This window comes from Pogona vitticeps, chromosome 3 (genome assembly GCF_051106095.1).
Source record: "Pogona vitticeps strain Pit_001003342236 chromosome 3, PviZW2.1, whole genome shotgun sequence".
NCBI lineage: Eukaryota > Metazoa > Chordata > Lepidosauria > Squamata > Agamidae > Pogona > Pogona vitticeps.
This window is the reverse complement of record NC_135785.1, coordinates 156,673,399-156,679,247: the sequence shown is the minus strand read 5'-3', so window position 1 is coordinate 156,679,247 and position 5,849 is coordinate 156,673,399.

Sequence of the window (5,849 nt, the reverse complement as noted above, 5' to 3'; positions counted from 1 at the left end):
GAGAGAGAGAGAGAGAGAGAGAGAGCAAAAAGGTCTTTCTCATCAAACCGCACTTCAAAGAAATCTGTTCTGGCTCTCAGAAAGATGCAGTTAATGACTTAAAACATATATTTAGTAAAATGAGTAATGAAGAGGAAAGAATGAAATAATAGAGTAAGGCCTTTCAGCTCTTGTCTTCTTCCCCTGCTTAGAATAAAAGTGTGTTGTTCCTATGATGGCAATTATGCAAGTCAGGGGGCAGAGTATTCCAAAATGGATGACAGTATGATACCCCTTCCTCAGGCCTCAGATTGGGCCTCTTTAGGCTTCTTTCCCCTCCTGGTGCACAGGAACAGAATTGAATCTGATCCATTTACTTGCATCATGGTGGGAAGAGGATCGCAGTCTGAGTAAGCAGAGAAAGTTATATTCCCTATTGGTCCACATCTGGGAACACAGTACAGCTTCTGAAGTCCTTTGCTCCCTGCAGGCTAATGAAGAAGCTTTGCTTATTTGCTTATAGGTAGCGATAGTGGGGATCCTCCAGGGAGATGGGTTGGTAATTTTTCACAGACCTTGGGGTTAATGGAGTAAGCTCACTTTTGTTCTGTTCTGTTAGTTTATTTTATCAGAGGTGATGGGAAGGTCTAAGGAACAGTGTTAGAACACTCACTGGCCATATGCATTACCTGCTAGGAACCTGTTCAGTCAGAACACAAAGCATTTGGCTCACATCTCCACTAAGCTAAGAATTCAATGGTAAACATGCAAGGGTCCCAGCTGCTGGAAGGTCTACTGACCTTGAACAGAGTAGCTGGCGTTTATCCACTATCCCGGACAATGAGAGAGGTTTCCAGGGTCACGTGGTTATGTTTGGGAGGGGGAGTGTGAGACTTTAAAAGAACGCTCCCCCATTGTTTCACCCTCTTTCCTTTTTCGGGCACCCATGCGTCCTGCCTATTTCTAGTGTGAATTTTTCTGGTCGCCTTTGGGGCTGGATAGGAATTTTTGACCTTTATCCTGATTGGCAGATGGATGGGGGGGATTTTTTCCCTATCCCACACTGGAAAAGGGTTGTTGGCATTCTGGTGGCAATTTTGGTCACACTGGCGGGTAGTGCGGAAAAAACAAGTGTTTTTGGTGTGTCCCATGGTAATTCAGGTAAGCCAACAGCGCATCTGACCTCCCGGCTCTGTGGATCATGCGATTATGGGGCCGGTGGTGGGAAGATGTGCTGGGCCACTTCCGAACCAACAGTCATCAATTAAAGATGTCTTGAGTTCTGGGGGTGTTTAATTAGCAGCCGGCCGGGTTATCTGCTGTCTTTAAGACCACTGGAAACGGGGACCGGGGACTTGCCCATTTATTGATCAAGGGGTCTTTAGATATCCCTACCATTCACCTGTTTCTGCACTACAGCAGGCCCCCTCAATTGCCCATGTTGGCAAATTCAATTTTGAATTTATTTGAATAAAGTGTGGCCCATATTTAATCCATATCACTGTCTCGTGTTTTTATTCTCGGGTTGGGTGGGCAAGTATTTTCTGATAGCTTACCTCTCCCTCCCAATTGTCACTCATTCATAAAGAAAGGCTAACAAAGCTATTTCACAAGGACTGAGAGAACTTGGCAAAGTTGGGCTTTTAATGTCAAGAATTTGAAAAACAGGGGGATGATGGTTTCAGTTGCCCTTTGAAATACAGGCCTGTTAGCTTGTGATTGGGATGAGCTGGCCAGGGGAGGGGAGAGGAATTAATTAGGAAGCTTTCCCCATATGTGTCTTATCTTGCTGATATGGAATTTCCAACACCACAACTCACTCCTGATGCTAATTCTTTAACAAAACTGGTTTCAATTGAAGAGAAGGGAGGAAGGAAGTTATTTTGATGAAGTTACTCTCATCTTCAAGAAGGTTCAAGCCCAGCCAGCTGCTAATTTGATGCTTGATTGCTGCATCCCCTCAAAAGTTGTAGAAAGTGAAATGATGGATACAAAAATGGAAAAAGAGTCTGCTTAATTTAGACCAATTTCTCTAAGGAGAATGCTTTGCTCACCTGCTGTCTTGCTATAATGATTTGTATTCTATCTGTGCTCTGGAACCATGCTGACATTCTGTTTGAATATGAGTATTAACATAAGATAGTTAGCATCTATCTATCTATCTATCTATCTATCTATCTATCTATCTATCTATCTATCTATCTATCTATCTATCTATCTATCTATCTATCTATCTATCTATCTATCTATCTATCGATATAGATATAGATATAGATATAGATATAGATATAGATATAGATATAGATATAGATATAGATATAGATATAGATATAGATATAGATATAGATTCTTACTGGTCGATTAAAGGTATCACCTGCTCCTGCATCTGTGTTGTTTCCACAACCATGCAGCCTTTTATTGATTTTTCCAGAATTGTTCTTGTGTCAAGATCTTTTGAATTCTTATTTGTTCCAAAACTTATTTTGACTGCTGTTTCAAACATTCCTTTTGACTTCTTTTTGCCCTTCACCACAGTACTGGCTGGGCTGAGTTTCCCCAACAATAACCCCATGGCCCATCTCATCTTCTTGGCTGAGAACACCTTTTATTAGTGGTGCAACATCACTTGTCCCTGCCTTTTCCCCCACAGTCTCATAAGGGCTGAATCATAGTTTCTAAACTCTTTGACACCACTTGTCAACTTGGGGACTTCATTATCTTCACTGGAGTTTCCTTGACTCCAAGTCCTGAAAAGCATGAAGGAGAGAAGAACTTATGTCCAAGACAGCTTCCCCCTTTTAGGGAAGGTCTCCATAGATGAGCAAAAGAATTCAGGCCTTCCAGCTTGTCGCTATCCATCCCTACCCTCAGCATGCTTGTTACTTGCCTTTCCAGAGTTCCAGTGGTGTCCAGGCAGACACAGCCTCATCTAAGCACATCACTGGAGTCTCGGGTGTCTGACTCCTGTCCCTAACAAACAAATTAGGTGAGGGTAGACAGCCTCCAACATTCTTCTGCCTTATATCCTCTCACACAGCCTATTTTTCAGAGATAAGAAACAATTCTGCATTCCCATCCCTTCCTTTTTTTTCTCTCCTTGACCTGAATTGTCTATCCTTCAGCTGTGCCAGCCTGATCCTGAGAAAACCTACCCTCCTCCTCTCTACCTGATCTTTGTATGTGATGCCCGGATGGATCATTAGGAGCTTCATGCCAGCAAGCCTTCACAAAAATCTTCAATAAAATAGTAAGAGTTTACAGTGGTTTTGTTATTCTGGGAAAAGAGGGTTGGTGGTACTAAAGGAGGGCCCTGCCTTAGACACCAACTGAATACTTTACATCACTGGTTCTTAACTTTTGTTACTCAGATATTTTTGGACTGCAACTCCCAGAAGCCTTCACCATCAGCTCTGCTGGCTGAGGTTTCTGGGAGTTGCAGTTCAAAAACACCTGAGTAACAAAGGTTAAGAACCACTGCTTTACATTTTGTGGCTGTTTCAATATTTGAACTTGGCATGGTTGGCATACAAGCAAAATCTTAATCCTGTGATTTTTTTTGTAACTCCCTGGAGCACTAAGTAATTGGAGTGACTCAAGATGTTGGGAGGGCAAGAATAAACAGCACATCTAGCCCTCCTGGAACGTACTTACACCAGGAGCATCTGGGCAATGTGGTTAGGTGGTTAGTGTGGTCCTCTCTGACCTGGCCATAATCTTGATAATTAGTAATAACATTAGGAGGTTAAAAGATTTGAGGACATTCTGGTTGCAGCCTTGTTTACGTATACTTCCCCTGATGTTGCACTGTAAAAGACAGAGGTATGAGAATATTATCCAATCTGATTTTATTTCCAGTAAAGGTCAGGACTGACATGTGCAAAGGTGGTCTGTAGGTGGCTTGAACTGATTTGTTCTTGGGTTCATGCAGGTACCTGTACATTTCTGGTCTGTGGAAGGATGTAAATAGGGAAAATAAAGGGCACAGAAGTTCTACACAGTGCCATCCATTCTGGAAATATGGCGTATCTTCAGTATGTAAGCAAAGTTCCTATCAGATTCCTTCTTTCCTTCCCCCTTCCAGGAGCCATGCACACCACTTCTTGCCTAGCTCTTGCTTTTCCATGAATCCATCCTGCATCAGCAAGCAGCAGACACTGAAAAATAAAAGCAGAGAGAGAATGATGTGTAGGGAAAGAAAGATCTGGCTGCTCTATTTTTAACTAAAAAGGCTGGGAATATTTTCCAGACAAAGTCTGCACAAGAATCAGTCATTCATTCCACACTCATATACACACTGATTCCTAAGTGCAATGAAGCCTCAGTGTTGGTGCTTAAAAGGAAAACAAAAAAGGAATGAAAATCTAGAATACAGCCAGTCTAATAAGTGATGTTGCACTCTCCATTTGCCCTGCCTAGATGTAAAATGGCTGCTTGTCTAGGAATGTATAGCATCTGATGAAGTCACTTTGAGACCTCCCCTTAAGCTCACCTATTGGAGTTTCCAAGGGAGGTTTTGCCTTCCATTGGAACTAGAGTTATGAATCTCCTACTCTGATGCTTCCTTATGATGCCATAGCAACTGGTGTCAAGTATTCCTCTGCCCTGCAATATCTCAACATTCCTATTGACAGAAATGGTACAGCAAACTTTACCGACTTGTACGGGTGTGTAAACCAAGCTGAGGGTGACAATGAGCTTCTTGAATCATCCTGCAGCTTACCCAGAAATACACAAACACTTTTCTCTCCAGCTGGTGCCTTGTATTGATTACAAAGTGCCATCTTTGGGCCACGTTGTAATCAGTAATTGTTAGTTGCAACATAGTTAATTATTTGAATAATAAAAACAGAGTTGGCAAATAGATCATCAGTGGCAAACAGTTGCTATAGGTGGTTGTTGTAGGTTTTTTGGGCTGTTTGGCTGTGTTTTGGAGGTTTTTCTTCCTAACGTTTCACCAGTCTCTGTGGCCGGCATCTTCAAAGGATAGAACTCTGTATATGTTCTGTTGTATTGTGTGGAATGCTTGAGTATTTGTAGCGGTGGGATCAGCTTTTGGTCCTTTTCAGGAGACTGGGTAATTTTTGTGATCAGGGTGTTTTTTGTTATGGGTGTATTGTTGTGATAAGAGGGAGGAGATGATCTGTCACTGTGTTTAATAGGTGTCATTTGCTAGTCTTTTGTGTGCAGTGATAACCTGTCCTTGTGTCTGGGTAGAGTTCATTGACCTTTTTGCAGGCTGCATTTTTCAGTGTTGGGAGCCAGGCTTTGTTGAGTTCTAGACTTTCTTCTTTTTTGTTGAAGCTGTGCTTTGTTTGTGGATTTCAATGGCTTCCCTGTGTAGTCTAACATAATGATTGCTAGTATTGTCCAGTACTTCTGTGTTTTGAAATAGGATTTCATGTCCAGTTTGTTTGAGGGCATGTTCAGCTACTGCCAATTTTTCTGATTGTTTTAGTCTGCAGTGTCTTTCATGTTCTTTGATTCTGGTGTGGGTACTGCATTTTGTGGTCCCAATATGTACCTGACCACAGCTGCAAGGTATCCAGTATACACCTGCAGTGATGAAAGGGTACCTTTTGTCCTTTGCTGACCATAACATTTTTTGTATTTTTGTGATGGGCCTGAATACTGTTTGTAGGTTGTGTTTTTTTTTTTTTTTTTTTTAAATCCCCATGCAGTCTGTAACCCCTTTGATGTATGGGAGAAATACTTTATTTGAGGGTGGCTGTTTTGCTTCTTCAGTTTGGTGTTGTTTTCTTGGTTTGATGGCTCTTGTGATTTCATTCTTGGAATAGCCATTTGCCTGTAAGGGCCAATTCAGATTATTAAGTTTGGTGCTGAGAAATTGAGCTTCACAGTTCCGATTTGCA